The sequence below is a fragment of the Girardinichthys multiradiatus genome, chromosome 22, assembly GCF_021462225.1.
Source record: "Girardinichthys multiradiatus isolate DD_20200921_A chromosome 22, DD_fGirMul_XY1, whole genome shotgun sequence".
NCBI classification, from domain to species: Eukaryota; Metazoa; Chordata; class Actinopteri; order Cyprinodontiformes; family Goodeidae; genus Girardinichthys; species Girardinichthys multiradiatus.
Genome location: NC_061814.1, coordinates 6,326,909 through 6,344,770, shown reverse-complemented (window position 1 = coordinate 6,344,770; position 17,862 = coordinate 6,326,909). Strand labels below are relative to the sequence as shown.

The 17,862-nt window shown below is 42.6% G+C and overlaps 1 protein-coding gene across 2 annotated transcripts in view; it reads right to left on the bottom strand.

Moving 5' to 3' along the window:
• LOC124859234 (ras and Rab interactor 2-like) overlaps positions 1–2,672 on the bottom strand; it is a 35,619-nt gene extending 32,947 nt beyond the window's left edge. Inside the window, exon 1 of one of the 2 annotated variants that reach the window (XM_047351894.1) lies at positions 2,467–2,672. The gene's annotated coding sequence lies outside the window, so the exon portion shown is untranslated. The remainder of the gene's footprint in view (positions 1–2,466) is intronic. The other variant, XM_047351893.1, reaches the window with a different exon arrangement.
• Between the last annotated feature and the right edge of the window lie 15,190 nt (positions 2,673–17,862).

Below are 17,862 nucleotides of genomic sequence, written 5' to 3'. Positions count from 1 at the left end.
TCTCCCGCCCCCACTATAAACAGTGTTGGCGAAGCACTGCTTCCCCCTCCTGAGGCGCCGGACGGTTTGCCAGAATCGCTTCGAGGCCAACCGGTAGTCCTTCTCCATGGCCTCACCAAACTCTTCCCAAGCCCTAGTTTTTGCCTCTGCCACAGCCCGGGCCGCAGCACGTTTGGCCTCACGGTACCCGTCAGCCGCCTCAGGAGTCCCACAAGCTAACCACATCCGATAGGACTCCTTCTTCAGCTTAACAGCATCCCTTACTGCCGGTGTCCACCACCGGGTTCTGGGATTGCCACCACGACAGGCACCGCAGACCTTACGGCCGCAGTTACGGGCAGCAGCATTGACAATAGATGCGGAGAACATGGTCCACTCGGACTCTATGTCTCCAACATCCCCCGGGATCTGGTCGAAGCTCTCCCGGAGGTGGGAGTTGAATACATCCCTGGCCGAGGGCTCCACCAGGCGTTCCCAGCAGATCCTCACTATGAGCTTGGGCCTGCCAAGTCTGTCTGGCTTTCTCCTCCTCCAGCGGTTCCAACTCACCACCAGGTGATGATCAGTGGACAGCTCAGCCCCTCTCTTCACCCTAGTGTCCAAAACATGCGGCCGAAGGTCTGATGATACGACAACAAAGTCGATCATCGACCTCCTGCCTAGGGTGTCCTGGTGCCAAGTGCACTGATGGACACCCTTATGTTTGAACATGGTGTTCGTTATGACAACATAGCCTCTAGGATCATTTGAGCACTCAAACCCCTCCACCACGTTAAGGTGGCGGTTCAAGGAGGGGATATATATATATATATATATATATATATGTATATATATATAGGAATCATGTTACTTTTAAAGAACCAACATTTTATTTTCTGTGTTTAGGTTTTAAAATACAGACAACTTTTGCAAAAAAAAAGGAAATATATAATTTTTTTTTTCTATGGGATGTTGATTTTGTGGAAAATTATGAAAAAAACTGTTTTCAACCTAATGGCAAGATAAATAGATCTAAAAAATATTTGATGCAATTCTTTTTTATCATTTTAGCCAAAGTTATGAAGAGGCTACTTTGGCTCCAGAGCTGCTGGTTACAGTACCTTGGTCTATGCAAACACGAGCTAACAATACAAGTACTTTGAAAAATGATGAAACAACTTGTACCACTTAGCTTTGTGGCTCAAAATAGAAAGATACCTTGGTATATGGTACTGCATTAGTGAAGAAATGGGGACCAGACAAGTTGCTGCGCCTATGTGGGATCTGGCTGATGTAGAAACTTAAAGGAAACCTTTAAGTTTCATAAAATCGGTCATTTACATTTTTTATCGGCAGAGTTGCAATGTAAGAACATTCCTTTGTTTTGCAATAACCCTGTAATAGCAGAGAGGGAAAATAAAAATTAAACAGCTGAAACCAAATCTCGGGCTAACAGAGATTGCAGCACAGCCATTTGCTTTAGGATGTCAGGAGAAGCTGTTTCTAAACCTGTGGCGTTCTGTGGATAACATTTTCTTTTAAAAATAAAAAGGGAAATTACCCTTGTTCGAATGGACCAGGCTTTAAACTTATTCTGTGCCATAATCCTATAAAGTTGTACACAGACATCGAAACATCATTTTATTCTTTGACAGCACAATAAAATAAAACAAATACAGCAAACAGGTATGAAAACAGGCCCCACATATCTGCAGCATTACTGAACTAAAATACACATCTGTGACATGAGGGATTCATATCAGTCCAGCCAACATTTTAATGAGCCACAGTAGGGTTAGTGAGGATGAACTGGAGACAGATGACATGTTTGTATGAGGGTGTTCGTATCAATGATTGATTGAGACAGGTATGGTAAAGCACACATTTCAACAGTGTTATACAGGTGTGGAAAGTGTAAATCAGTCACTAGTTAACCTTGTCCCACTGAGACTGAACTTAAAAGCTTTATTGTCCAATGCTGCCAACTTGACTTAACATACTTGTTTGTGTTTGAAACACATGCAGAAACAGATTCTAACAGCTAAAACTGACCTACAAATCACAGCTTTGGAATAATGTGAAACATCATATATGCCTATATTGCCTATTATATAGAATGTAAATCTACACTTGCACAAAGAAAAATGGAACAATGCTTACATTTTCATCGTTGGATTATCTTTAATAAACGTCCAACTAAGCTAAATAATATCACTGCTAATAGTGGAAAAGTCAACTGATGGACATTTATATTGTTATAAACTCTGTGAGTAAAGGCAAAAAAAGATTTACTGGGTCACTACATCCTTGAAGAGCTTTTTCCAAGGAAACAAGAACAAAAAAAAGCAGTAAACTTCTTTATGACAGCCATCCTTGTCTAAGTGATGCCACATAGAGCTTCTCTAGCCTCAGTGGCAGCAAAGGAAATACTAGCACATGATAAACAGCAGTGCCAGACACAGAGTAGCTCCAACAGACAATACTTACAATGATTTCCTGAGCTGAACAACACAGATGAGCTGCTGGTCTAATATTCCATGTGTTACAAAGAACACTGCTGTGTCTCCAAAGGCTGAAACTCCTCTGGTTTTTGTCTGAGCCTGTGCAAGGACTCACTTGGTGTAACAAGTGTGGGTGGACTTTAAGCCCACTGTTTCCGCCTCTCATCCTCCCTCTCCGTGTAAAGTAAAGCAGTGTCTGTGTGTTTTGACTAACCAACAAAGATTTTCTGCACCCTCCCTTCTGCAATGGGGAGAAAATTATTGTATACACTGCCGATTTTGGAGGTATTCCCACTTGCAAACCATGTAGAAGTCTTTAATTTTTATCATAGATACTCTTCAACAGTGACAGAATCTAAAACAAAAATCCAGAAAATCACATTGTGTGATTTTTGAGTAATTAATTAGCATTTTATTGCCTGACATAATTATTTATGTTATTTATTTATTTACATAACCAGTAGGAATTCCTGCTCTGACAGACCTGTTAGTAGGGAATAAAGTCAAACAATGTCTTAAAATACAAGAATTTATTAACAAACATAAGTCAACTCAAAGTTAAACATATTTCAATCAACTTTTGCTTTACTATACTAGAACAATCCAACAAAACTACCAAGCAAAATGAAAGAATAAGGAAGACTACAGGTCCTTCTCAAAATATTAGCATATTGTGATAAAGGTCATTATTTTCCATAATGTCATGATGAAAATTTAACATTCATATATTTTAGGTTCATTGCACACTTACTGAAATATTTCAGGTCTTTTATTGTCTTAATACGGATGATTTTGGCATACAGCTCATGAAAACCCAAAATTCCTATCTCACAAAATTAGCATATAATTAAAAGGGTCTCTAAACAAGCTATGAACCTAATCATCTGAATCAACGAGTTAACTCTAAACACTTGCAAAAGATTCCTGAGGCCTTTAAAACTCCCAGCCTGGTTCATCACTCAAAACCCCAATCATGGGTAAGACTGCCGACCTTATTGCTGTCCAGAAGGCCACTATTGACACCCTCAAGCAAGAGGGTAAGACATAGAAAGAAATTTCTGAACGAATAGGCTGTTCCCAGAGTGCTGTATCAAGGCACCTCAGTGGGAAGTCTGTGGGAAGGAAAAAGTGTGGCAGAAACGTTGCACAACGAGAAGAGGTGACCGGACCCTGAGGAAGATTGTGGAGATGGGCCAATTCCAGACCTTGGGGGACCTGCGGAAGCAGTGGACTGAGTCTGGAGTAGAAACATCCAGAGCCACCGTGCACAGGCGTGTGCAGGAAATGGGCTACAGGTGCCGCATTCCCCAGGTCAAGCCACTTTTGAACCAGAAACAGCAGCAGAAGCGCCTGACCTGGGCTACAGACAAGCAGCACTGGACTGTTGCTCAGTGGTCCAAAGTACTTTTTACGGATGAAAGCAAATTCTGCATGTCATTCGGAAATCAAGGTGCCAGAGTCTGGAGAAAGACTGGGGAGAAGGAAATGCCAAAATGCCAGAAGTCCAGTGTCAAGTACCCACAGTCAGTGATGGTCTGGGGTGCCGTGTCAGCTGCTGGTGTTGGTCCACTGTGTTTTATCAAGGGCAGGGTCAATGCAGCTAGCTATCAGGAGATTTTGGAGCACTTCATGCTTCCATCTGCTGAAAAGCTTTATGGAGATGAAGATTTCATTTTTCAGCACGACCTGGCACCTGCTCACAGTACCAAAACCACTGGTAAATGGTTTACTGACCATGGTATCACTGAGTTCAATTGGCCTGCCAACCCTCCTGACCTGAACCCCATAGAGAATCTGTGGGATATTGTGAAGAGAACGTTGAGAGACTCAAGACCCAACACTCTGGATGAGCTAAAGGCCGCTATCGAAGCATCCTGGGCCTCCATAAGACCTCAGCAGTGCCACAGGCTGATTGCCTCCATGCCACGCCGCATTGAAGCAGTCATTTCTGCAAAAGGATTCCCGACCAAGTATTGAGTGCATAACTGTACATGATTATTTGAAGGTTGACGTTTTTTGTATTAAAAACACTTTTATTTTATTGGTCGGATGAAATATGCTAATTATGTGAGATAGAAATTTTGGGTTTTCATGAGCTGTATGCCAAAATCATCCGTATTAAGACAATAAAAGACCTGAAATATTTCAGTTAGTGTGCAATAAATCTAAAATATATGAATGTTAAATTTTCATCATGACATTATGGAAAATAATGAACTTTATCACAATATGCTAATATTTTGAGAAGGACCTGTATATACAATACAAACAAGTGAATCAAAAATGGTTAAAAACCATGACCAATAAAGTGATACAACATTACTATTCAATATTATTTATGTTTGAGAACCAATGATTATGATCTGGAAATGAAGTTAAGTTAGTCTTGGAATTAACTTAAGCAATAATTGGTATACCTTCAAACAACCATTCACAATGCAACATCAGATAAAACATTGTTTTAATTAAATTATAGTCTAAAGGATGATTTGCTGAATAAAACCAACCTTCAGAATGACTAATTATCAATGGTGTTCAAATAGCTGCCTTTATTTAGAACAATAATATTTAAGGAAATATTATTTTGAATTAGAACCAAACCTTTCTGGATAAATGAGCCTTAATGCTGTTTAATCAGCCATCATATTTAGTAAAATAATGTTTCGGGAAATATTTTTTCTAGATTGGAAACTAACAACGTTTCTGGATGAATGATTCTTCTTTGTATATATATATATATATATATTTTTGTTTTTGTTTTGCGGCACTAGAGGCCTTTATTTTTCGATATTAGGTAGACAGGAAAGAGGGGCAAAGAGAGGGTGAGACATTCGGAAAGGGTCATCGGGTCCGGGCCTCGAACCCGGGACAGCCACTCTGAGGTCTATAGCCTATGCACATGGACGCCAGCATCACACCTGGATAGATTATTCTCAAATTTGGTGTGTACAAAGTATGCTGGCTCTAAGATGACGTCACGTGTTACCTTAGCTGTTAGCAGGTAAAGCTAAGAAAATAAGCTTATAGCTTGTTATCATCCCTTCAAAATCAAACATGTACCTTTAAAATACCATTAATAAATGGATCAAAATGCATAAGCATCGACGGTGCGTTATGACCAATCTGTGTTCAAAAACCACCTTTTAAATAAAGTGGTTAACTTTAAAAAAACACAACACAGAACACATCATTAGCTGAACAGCTAGTTTGCTAGCACTTAGCTGAGTTTTCTCAACACAAACGTCATCAAACAAACAATATTTATTATTTCATTCTAAATAAATCTTCTCTGCCCAAATACTACCTCTTGCCTGCTGAGGAAAAGGTTTCCGGGCGGCAATTTGAGGAAAGCAAAGCTGTCCGGCCATCCACGTGTGGGCATTAAAGGGACTAGTGTTGCAGCCTCATCTCAGTCGGGTCAGCTTTTTAGCTACCCCAACCGAACTATACGACAAAGGCATGTTGCTGCAACTTCAATGGGGGTAGCTCTACCTGGACATGCAAGCAGGAAGGCGTGTGATGCTACGGTCTCCGGCCTTCTTTTCCAGGCCATGGGGAAAATCCACTTCGATTGGGGCTACTTTTGGAGGCCTCAGAAGAAAAGTCAAGCTATGCTTGTCTTAATGCACCCTTTGTATGAATAAATGTTGGATACTCGAACAGCAAATCATTACTTAACTTTGTTGCATACGGTCAGCGTGATCGTAGTTACTTTTGGATCCAAGGATTCTTTGAAGGAGAAGCCTTACTCACCCGCGAGTTTCAAGGCTTCCAGCTGACGCGTCCGCTGTCTGGAGCCGGAATGAGCCTGAGCAGAGGGGGAGAGAGCCCTTTGGGTCAGAGATTCCAGCTCTGACTCCTCCTCGTCCTGGGCTGTGTTAGGAAATGGTTAGTGTGATTTTGAAAGGTGTAGAAATTCATACAGGCTTTCGATGATGTATATTTTCAGTCCATGTTCATCCGTGGCTGGTTCCCAACAATTCAGTCTTCACATCATCCTTTACATACAAAATAAATACCACTGAACTACAAACAGTTTACAAACTGAATGTCACTTATCCACCGAGTATCAAAATTCAGTCAATATCACTATCTGTCCGTTTTTCCCATTACTCTGTTTGCACATCACTCTGCTTCACATTGCTACTACGTTCCTGCATTTCTCCTCAGCGTTACTCTGTTCGTCCTGTTACTTGCACAACGTTCCTCCATCTTTTAGCAACAAAATACTGCCCATTCTTATTGATTAAATGTGTCAGATTCCCACCAATTCTTAGTGTCTGTGCAAGGTTTTGAGTTTTATGTCTGTGTTGGTTTCTCTGCACTTCCCTGTCTGTGTTCTCTAAGTAACTGTTCATTTTGGATAAGGTTTATGATTTATTCTTGCGTTTAGACCACTTCCTGGATTCCTGTGTTATTTTGAGTTGGTTTATAGTTTCCTTATAGATCTGGTTCCCTCTTGTCAATGTTCTCTAGTTCATCCCATTGTTTACTTGCTCCAGTACAGTTAGATGTTATTCTGTTACCTGCCTGTACTCCCTGCTCATTTGTGTTTATTAGTGACTCTCCATCAGTATTCTTAAGGCTCCCTTGCACCAGCTGCTACTGATTACCTCCCTGATTAGTTTCCTCAGTTTATTGGTCCATACTCCAAAACCGTAACCCCAGCTCGGTGCCACGCACTCTCCCCATTGGGCTGGCCAGGATCCATGCCACAGCCAATATTTCAGCAACAGCCTCTACTATCCGTGCTGGAACTTCCTGTTTCCTCCTCATCCCGCTGAAAGCGATGTAATCGTCAAGACACTCCTGTCCCCATTCTGGAAATTCAGGCTGGCAGCTCCAATCCTTCTCTGAAGGGCCATGTCGAAGTCTTCCCCCCCTTTCTCCATTCCATTCTTGAAATTACTCCGGGCTTCCAGGTACGCTCCATGTCTCAGACCTCTGGTCTGTGCACTCAGGTCCAGGGTTCTCATCCGCTCTCCACCGCACCTTCTGTGCACCCCAGTGGTCAACATCAGAGCGTGGAACTTTCCATTCGCCCTGTGTGGTTTAGAGTCACCGAACACACTGCTCCCTGTCTCAAGAGAATGTGTGCAGCAGCTTCACGGGTTCAGGCCCGTTTAGCAGCAGCTCAGACCGCATACTTGGCATCCCAGTCATCACTGTTATCATCAACAGCTCTTGCTCAGTCATTCGCGTCTTCTCCTTGTCTCCAGTACTCTGCGGTCCACCTGGCATCGAGTTTCCATGGCATTGCAGCACTGCTAGCAGCCTGTTTCCAGAACATTACAGCACTTCTCAACACCTCAGCTCCTGCCTCTGCTGAGGGTCAGCCACATGCCTCAACCCCTGCTTCTGCTGAAGGTCAGCTGGACGCCTCAGCTTCTGCCTCCGCTGAAGGTCAGCCGGACGCTTCAGGTTCGGCCTCCGCTGAAGGTCAGTCGGACGCTTCAGCCTTTGCCTCACTGAAGGTCAGTGGGACGCTTCAGCCTTTGCCTTGCTGAAGGTCAGTCAAAGCCTTCAGCTCTTGCCCCTGTTGAAGGTCAGCCAGACGCTTCAGCTTCTCCAGACCAGCCATTCGTCATGTCGATCCAGCCTCCTCTCCCTGCACACCTTTTTGGGTTTCTCTGTGGCTTCCTCTCAGAGTTCCTCAGAGTTCTTGTTCGCACCACTGAGGATCCGGCCTACATTTCAGCTCCTGCCCCTGCCTCCATGGGTCAGCTATCACCCTCATCCTCTGCTGACCTGGCATCATCATCATCTTAACTCCTGAGTCTGCTGTTATGCTCATCATCTACACTCCTGCCTCAGTCTACTGCTCCTGATCCTGTTCCAGAGGGGTTTGAGGATGAACCGCCTCAGTCTCCTGATCCTGATGGGTTCATGGACCAACCTCCTCCATGTCTAGATCATGACACCAGCTCCACTGCAGACCGGGTTTCTCTAAGGGGCCTTTACACCTTTCCATGGCCGACCTCCCAGATCGGATTCCCAGAGGGTCCTCTGCACTTCGTCAACCTTCATGGCAACTTCTCAGCCACCATCGACCTACACAGCACCTTCTCAGATGCGGCAGACCTCCTAGCCTCCTTCTCAGTTGCCACAGACCTCCTAGACTCCTTCTCAGTCGCCGCAGAACTCCTAGACTCCCTCTCCTTCATCACTGGCCTCCAGACCACCGGCTCCTTCGTCATTGGCTTCCTGGCCCTCGTCATCGACTCCTGCTCAGCCAGCCTCCAGGTTCTCAACATCGGTGTACTTCTGAAATTCCCATAGGAATTACGGTCTCTGTTGGGCCTTCTTAGGAACAGTGTCTGTGTGTGAGGACCATCTCAGGTCCCAGAAAAGGGTGGTTTCTAGGAAAATAAAAGTGATCCACAGTAGACAGTGTTGTCGAGGGATCGACTAGTGGACCAGCCGATACTCCTCCTGTCTGTATGCAGAATCATCACTGTCGATGAGACCAATAACAGTGGTGTCATCGGACTGCAGGTGGACAGAAAGGTCCGCTAAGGTGCAGTCATTTGTGTACAGGGAGAGGAGGAGTGGGGAGAGAACACAAGTAGTTGCCAATGGTTCTTGTGTGGGAGGAGATTTAAACTCAATTTAGTTCAGTTCAGTTTTATTTATGCAGCGCTAATTCACAACACATCATCTCAAGGCAATTTACAAAGCCAATTCAGTTAAATCAGAGTTAGGTACATACATTACAATTAATCCTAACTACCAAACAGTGCAGTCAGATTCAGTTCATTGTTTAAATTCATAAAAGGTTTTTCTATTAAAGGAAACCCAGCAGATTGCATTGAGTCTGTGACTTGCAGCATTTACTCCTCCTGGATGAGCATGTAGTGCCAGTGGACAGTTGCTTGCATTGACTTTGCAGCAATCCCTCATACTCAGCATGCATGTAGCAACAGTGGAAATGAAAACTCCCTTTTAACAGGAAGAAACCTCTGCAATACCAGGCTCAGTGAGCGGCCATCTGCCTCAACCGACTGGGGGTTTGAGAGGACAGAGACAAAAAAGAACACAGAAACATTGATCCAGTAGCACTTTCTAGGAAAGAAAAAATAAACATTAATGGTTTCTAGCTCCTTTAGAGGCTTCATCCAGGAGAGAAAGACAGCTAAGTAGATAAACTCTGAACCAGTTTTCAAGTCTAGAGTATGAAAGAGAGCACATAAGGTTAGTCACAGTAGAAGCTCAGCCAGTAGCTATGTCTAGGAGAGACAGTGTTAAACGCTGAAAGACAAGTGTATAATCTGTATAAGGTGAGCATTAAGTTGTTGGCAGCAGCCCCTTGGTTGATATCCCCCTCCAGGAAGGTGCGACAGCTAAATAAAGAGCCAGGTGAGACATAGCTTCTAGAAAGAGAAAAAACATAGAAAGAACATAGAGTTAAAACCTGAAATAACAGCAAATAAATCAAGTGAAGGTTTCTTAAGTAAAGGTCTAATTACAGCTACCTTAAAAGCCTGTGGTGCATTTACATTTACTAAGGATAGATTAACCAAATCTAGAATGGGGCTGGTATTAAAAGATAACACTTCTTTAAATAATTTGGTTGGGATTGGGTCTAACATACAAGTTGAAGGTTTAGATGAAGCTAATATTTTTGATTACTCAGGAAGCTCCACTGGATCAAAGCAGTCCAAACAGATCAGATTCTACAGTTACCTCCTATGCTGTCTCACCTACTGATGATAAAGTAATAATGTTTGAGTATGCCAATGATTTTATTTTTAATATAATTAATTTTATTTAAACACAATCCCATAAAGTCATGGCTCAACAGAACTACAGGTCCTTCTCAAAATATTAGCATATCGTGATAAAGGTCATTATTTTCCATAATGTCATGATGAAAATTTAACATTCATATATTTTAGATTCATTGCACACTTACTGAAATATTTCAGGTCTTTTATTGTCTTAATACGGATAATTTTGGCATACAGCTCATGAAAACCCAAAATTCCTATCTCACAAAATTAGCATATCATTAAAAGGGTCTCTAAATGAGCTATGAACCTAATCATCTGAATCAACGAGTTAACTCTAAACACCTGCAAAAGATTCCTGAGGCCTTTAAAACTCCCAGCCTTGTTCATCACTCAAAACCCCAATCATGGGTAAGACTGCCGACCTGACTGCTGTCCAGAAGGCCACTATTGACACCCTCAAGCAAGAGGGTAAGACATAGAAAGAAATTTCTGAACGAATAGGCTGTTCCCAGAGTGCTGTATCAAGGCACCTCAGTGGGAAGTCTGTGGGAAGGAAAAAGTGTGGCAGAAAACGCTGCACAACGAGAAGAGGTGACCGGACCCTGAGGGAGATTGTGGAGAAGGGCCGATTCCAGACCTTGGGGGACCTGCGGAAGCAGTGGACTGAGTCTGGAGTAGAAACATCCAGAGCCACCGTGCACAGGCGTGTGCAGGAAATGGGCTACAGGTGCCGCATTCCCCAGGTCAAGCCACTTTTGAACCAGAAACAGCGGCAGAAGCGCCTGACCTGGGCTACAGACAAGCAGCACTGGACTGTTGCTCAGTGGTCCAAAGTACTTTTTTCGGATGAAAGCAAATTCTGCATGTCATTCGGAAATCAAGGTGCCAGAGTCTGGAGAAAGACTGGGGAGAAGGAAATGCCAAAATGCCAGAAGTCCAGTGTCAAGTACCCACAGTCAGTGATGGTCTGGGGTGCCGTGTCAGCTGCTGGTGTTGGTCCACTGTGTTTTATCAAGGGCAGGGTCAATGCAGCTAGCTATCAGGAGATTTTGGAGCACTTCATGCTTCCATCTGCTGAAAAGCTTTATGGAGATGAAGATTTCATTTTTCAGCACAACCTGGCACCTGCTCACAGTGCCAAAACCACTGGTAAATGGTTTACTGACCATGGTATCACTGTACTCAATTGGCCTGCCAACTCTCCTGACCTGAACCCCATAGAGAATCTGTGGGATATTGTGAAGAGAACATTGAGAGACTCATGACCCAACACTCTGGATGAACTAAAGGCCGCTATCAAAGCATCCTGGGCCTCCATAAGACCTCAGCAGTGCCACAGGCTGATTGATTGCCTCCATGCCACTCCGCATTGAAGCAGTCATTTCTGCAAAAGGATTCCCGACCAAGTATTGAGTGCATAACTGTACATGATTATTTGAAGGTTGACGTTTTTTGTATTAAAAACACTTTTCTTTTATTGGTCGGATGAAATATGCTAATTTTGTGACATAGGAATTTTGGGTTTTCAGGAGCTGTATGCCAAAATCATCCGTATTAAGACAATAACAGACCTGAAATATTTCAGTTAGTGTGCAATGAATCTAAAATATATGAATGTTAAATTTTCATCATGACATTATGGAAAATAATGAACTTTATCACAATATGCTAATATTTTGAGAAGGACCTGCATGACTGTGTAAGTTTAGCAGTCTCCGGTTAAGAGGCCAGGATGAGGACTCAGTGGCATGCGCAGGGGCTGAGGCGTCGCCGGAACCCTCAGTGGCGGGGGCAGGGGCTAAGGCGTCGCCAGGACCCACAATGACTTGAGCCGAGGTGTCGCCGAGACCCTTCGATGACTTGAGCCGAGGCGTTGCCAGGATCCCCAATGACTTGGCCTGAGGCGTTGCCGGGACCCCCGATGACTTGAGCCGAGGCGTCCCTCTTCAGACGTCCTCTGCAGCATGTGGAGGAGGTTGAGGCAGACTTGGGCGGCACAATGGCGGCTCCCTGGAGACCTGGCGAGGGCTTCTCGGCAGCAGCAGAGCTCTGAAGACCTGCCGTGGGTTGCTCGGCCGCAGCAGAGCTCTGGAGACCTGATGTGGGTTGCTCGGCAGCAGCAGAGCTCTGGAGATCTGACGTGGGCTGGACTGCAGCAGCGCTCTGAAGACCTGACGGGGGTTGCTCGGCCGCAGCAGAGCTCTGGAGACCTGACGTGGGTTGCTCGGCCGCAGCAGAGCTCTGGAGACCTGACGTGGGTTGCTCGGCAGCAGCAGAGCTCTGGAGACCTGACGTGGGCTGGACTGCAGCAGCGCTCTGAAGACCTGACGTGGGCTGAGCTGCAGCAGCGCTGTGGAGACTTGGAGAGGATGGAGGTGGGTGGCAGTAAAACTGCCTTATTGCTGTCCGGTAATCCTCCTCCATCTACCTGATTTTCTCCCCAAGCTCAGGAGAGGAATACAGGAGACTGGTCCACCTGAAGCTCTTGATTTGGTGAGCAAAAAACCTTAACCGCTCCTCCAGCTCGTCTTGTATTGTCTCAAAACACCGGGCTGGAGCATGCGATGACGGCATGGCCCGAGCTGCAGCGAGTCTGGGAGACAGTGCTGTGACAGACAAGGGCACGGGATAACTCGCTGCAGCCCTCACGCCAGCTGGCAGGGAAACCACCGCTCCAGACATCACAGTAGCGGCCATGGGACTCTTCCTTGCCGGCTGAAAAGCAGGAAGGTGCTCCGCGCCAACGTTTCTTGAGGCAGGACGAAGACGTGGGCTTCTCTGCCAGATCAGGGTGCCCACCCAGGGAAGCAGGCAGAGAACGGCGCTGAACCGCCTCATGCTCCATCTGCTCCAGCAGTAGTGGAGAGGGCAGAACCTCCAGATCGGCTGGCAGATGTCTCATTGCCTCCTCCATCTGCTGCTGAACCCAGCGATCCCTGGCACTTTCCTGCCTACTGTCCGCGAGGTCCATGTTAGGCGGAAACATTCTTTCAGGTGCGGTGTAACGGAGGACCCCAGAATGCAGACGAGCGTTGAGCATGATGGTAAGTGAAATGGTTTAATAACTGAAACTTACTTCAGCAGGTGGTGGCAAAAACAGACATGGACAGGCAGGCAAGACAGGCTTGCTATAAACTTGACGTGAGTCGAGATGATAAGAGAGTGAAGTGATCTGTAATGTTTCTTTTAACCAATTTGAATAATAAACTGAATCAGACTGCACAGTTTGATAGGTAGGGTTAGTTGGAATGTATTTACCCAACTTGAAATCTGTAGGATTTGATTGAATTGACTTTTGTAAAGTGCTTTGAGACGACCTGTTATGAATTGGCGCTATCGGCTTAAATTTGTTTTAAAAAAGTCCGGAGACAAAAACTGGAAAATGTAACACACGATATTTAATGATGGGATCAAACCAGAAGAGACAAAATTTATTGTTTTTTTCCCTTTATTTGTATTTCTTACTCAAACATACAAAGTTGATGAATAAAAGTAAAACATTATATTTAATAATTCAAACAATTAAGAAAAATTTGATTTTAATAAATAACATTCAATCAAGAATGTGATATGAAATTAAAAAAATGTATTGTGATTAACAGTAAAAAATAAAGTTGACATTTGATAAAGAAAAAAAAACTAATAAAGAAAAAAAACGAATAAACTAATGATAGCCCAGCGTGAGCACCCTTAATTTCATTGTACACCCAGTAAAATGACAATAAAGACTATTCTATTTTTAAATAATTTATTGATACTGGAAATTTTAACTAAAATATTTAAAACATCACTTTCTAAAAAACTAACAAAATAACGTAAAAATATAATACAAGATTATATACATGGGAGATTAATTATCTGTCAGGCCGTAACAGTAAAACAGTGCAGAGTTGTCTTTGATGATCATCACCCTTCATGCAGTCATACGTCTTGAATAGTGGTGCAAATTCCATTTGCCGATTTCAGTTGGTATAAAAGTGTCTTTGCTTTCTGCTTCCGGTTCACTTCCGGTTATGGCGCAACAGTAGTGAGATGTATCCCAGCGAGTCTCTAAGGCTATTTTACTAGATATTGTGTTAAACATACCACAAACAGCTTAAAGCATGCATATTTTGGTAGCATACATTCAATCACCAATACAGTCAATACCAAAGCACAGAAAGCAGCACAGCAAAACGCAGCATCATCGAAGCAGCATCAGCTTGTGGAGGTGAAGCTAGCTCTGCTGCGGCTAGCATGGAATCTATCTCGGAAACAGTAGCAGAGAAAAATTCAAGTGGAGAAGTTATCAGCGCAATACGCTTCAGGCAAAGCGATTTCTTGAAAAAGTTGGAAGATGTGCTGAGTGGCATAAGTGGGTTAAAGAGTGATTTACAGCATAAAGCCAATAGGATTATGGAAGCAGAGGACAGAATTGGACGGGGGGATGACACTGTGGACACCATCCACAATACTATTAAAATGCTACAGGAGAAGTGTGCTATGCTGAAAAACAAATGGCCATGGTAATTATTGGCTTGAATACTGCGTGCATCTATGAGAATCTGTTTGATTTTCTTGTTTATTTGAAAAGGATTGTTCCTTAAGGAGAGTCTAAAAGATGTGGTGTTGCTCCATTATACAAATAGTACCTAACTCCAGTATAAGTATATTCACAATGGGATTATACGCTTTTGGAATTTATTATCTTTTTCATTATATAATATGGAGAGGCTGCCTCAAGTTATGTTTTTTCTCCTGTTTGTTATACATCAGGTTCTTTATTTTTTACATTTTGTTAGTCTCTCTTAAAATGTGCCTACTTGGTAGGAAAATATAATTTGTTTTGTTCAAGGGAATTATTTAAAAGGTCTGAACAATTAATAATCTGCCAGAGCAGAGTGGTGAACAGAACTCTTTATGCTACCACGTCACCCTGTTCCTCACTATGAGGATCAGAGATGCAAAATAACCGAAGTGTACAATTATTTAGGGGGTCTTTTTCATGTATTTTGTTTGGGGAAATGCACAGGGGTTTTCAGGGTATATTTGTTATATAGGTGTTGTTGCCACTTTTTTCTAAGTTATCATTATTTTATTTTATCTTTTTATAATACTGTTATTGCTTCCTGCCTGGGTAGAGTGAGTAGCATCTCCGTCTTTCATTGGGTGATATATTACTTAACTGATTTAATATTGAATGGTAGGTGGGTCAGCTATTAGAGTCATGTCGTGGAATGTCAGGGGGATGAATAAAATTGTGAAGTTAAAACAGATTAGACTATTGAAATCTCAAAAAAAAAAAATTGCAGGAGTCATATTTGACAGATATTACTAGAGTTAAAAAAAAAGATGGCCTGGTCAAATTTTGGCTGTCCCATTTAACTCTAGAGCCAGGGGTATTATTATTTTGATCCACAAATCAATCCCATTCAGGCTTAATCAGAAAGTCATTGATCTGGGTGATAGCTATTTTGCAGGGAACAATATTAGAAGCCCAAATCACACTAGTCAACATTTATGGACCCAATGAGGAAAATCCCCCTTTTTTAGGAGTCTCTTTCTTACTATATCGACTTTACCTGTAAAATATATAATTGGTGGTGACCATAACTGTGTTCTGGATCCCGCCAATGACCGTTCAACTGGCATTGACACTTCTCATCTTCATGCCAGGAAGGTCCTGATAGAGTCTATAGATGATCTATAGATGATCTCAACTTAATTACATCCCACCAGAAAGGAGTATTCATGCTATTCAAGTACTCATAAAAGATCATCCCGTATTGACTACTTTTTCATCTTTATTACCTCGGGTAGAAGAATGTAGTTATGATAGTATAGTTCTGTCTGACCATGCTCCCATTTGTTTAACCCTTTATATACCAAGGCTTGCTCGATGACCCCCCCTAGGTGGCGCTTTCAAACAAAATGGTTGCAAGACCCTAAATTTATTACATTTCTTGGTGATAACATTGACATATAATTTCAGACAAATACATATCAAACTAGTGCAAGTGTAAAATGTGAAGCATTTAAAGCTTACATTAGAGGTATGATCATAAACTACACAAGCTTTAAATCTAAGACTCATTTTGTTGAACTACTCAGTCTTGAGACTCACATTAAAGTTTTGGAATTTGAGATTAATCAAGATGACAGCCCAGAGAAATATAAAGAGCTTTTGCTGTTGAGAACTGGGTACAGAGAGCTTCCAATAACAAAACTGCAACAAGTCTTCTGTGGTTGAAACAATCCTGCTACCACCAGGGTGACAAAGCAGGCAAACTTCTTGCATGGAGAATTTAAAAAAAAATTATAAAACAAATGCAATCAGATAGAGCTATAAATTCAATTAGATTAGAAAAATACAGCAATAGACCCAGTTGCTATTAACTCCTCCTTTAAAAGATTTTAAGAAACACTTTATCAATCAGAGAACCCAGAAACCATGCAGTTACAGACTGAATTCTCAGACCAATTAGATATCCCGACCATAATGGATCAAGATAAGATTGAACTGGATTAACATGTTACGGTTAAGGAAATGTTAGAAGCACTGCGGGGCATGAGAAGTGGGAAAACCCCAGGGCCAGATCGGATTCCTATTGAGATTTATAAATTGTTTCCAGGAAAATCACTCACTCCAGTACAGGAATTATTTAAAGAGGCATATAAATCATATAAATCCTGCCCCCAACCTTACGGTCTGCATTAAACAACTTGGTTCCAAAGTCTGACAAGCCAGCCAACACAAAGGGAATCTCATCGCCCCCTATTTTTCATGTGCTGCAATACTAAGATAGTATGCATGGTTTTAGCCAGGAGACTAGAGTTATGCTTTCCATCCCCAATATCCAACGATCAGAACGGTTTCAGTCCTGGGCCTCACGCATATCATAAGTATTAAATATATTACATGAAAGGCGTGATGCCAAAGATAATGCAATCCTGTCGTTGGATGCTGAAGAAGCTTTTAACAGAATTGAATGGAAATATTTAATGGAGGTCAGGGCAAGATTTTGGTTTGGAGAAAAGTACCTTAAATGGTTGAAACTTTTATATACAGAACCAACAGCGGAAATAATAATTAACAATAACATATCGCAAACATTTAGTCTTAATAGAGGCACACGACAAGGTTGCCCATTGTCCCCTATCATTTTTGTTTGCCACTGAGCCCCTGGCCTTGGCCATCCCACAAAATCCAAAAGTCGGTAATAAAATAGGGAAACTGGAGCATACTATCTCACTCTTTGCGGATGATGTTGTTATATATTTGTCCAAGTTGGATATTTCCATTGCAACACTGGTAGACCTAATCAAATTGTTCGGATAATTCTCTGGCTACAGAGTTAATAGTTCAAAGTCGACTACACTGCTCAAAAAAATAAAGGGAACACTTAAACAACACAATATAACTTAAACTTAATCAAACTTCTGTGAAATCAAACTGTCCACTTAGGAAGCAACACTGGTTGACAATCAATTTCACACACTGTTGTGCAAATGGAATAGACAACACTCAAGACACACTCAATAAAGGAGTGGTTCTGCAGGTGGGGACCACAGACAACTTCTCAGTACCTATGCTTTCCAGCTGATGTTTTGGTCACTTTTGAATGTTGGTGGTGTTTCACACTCGTGGTAGCATGAGACGGACTCTACAGCCC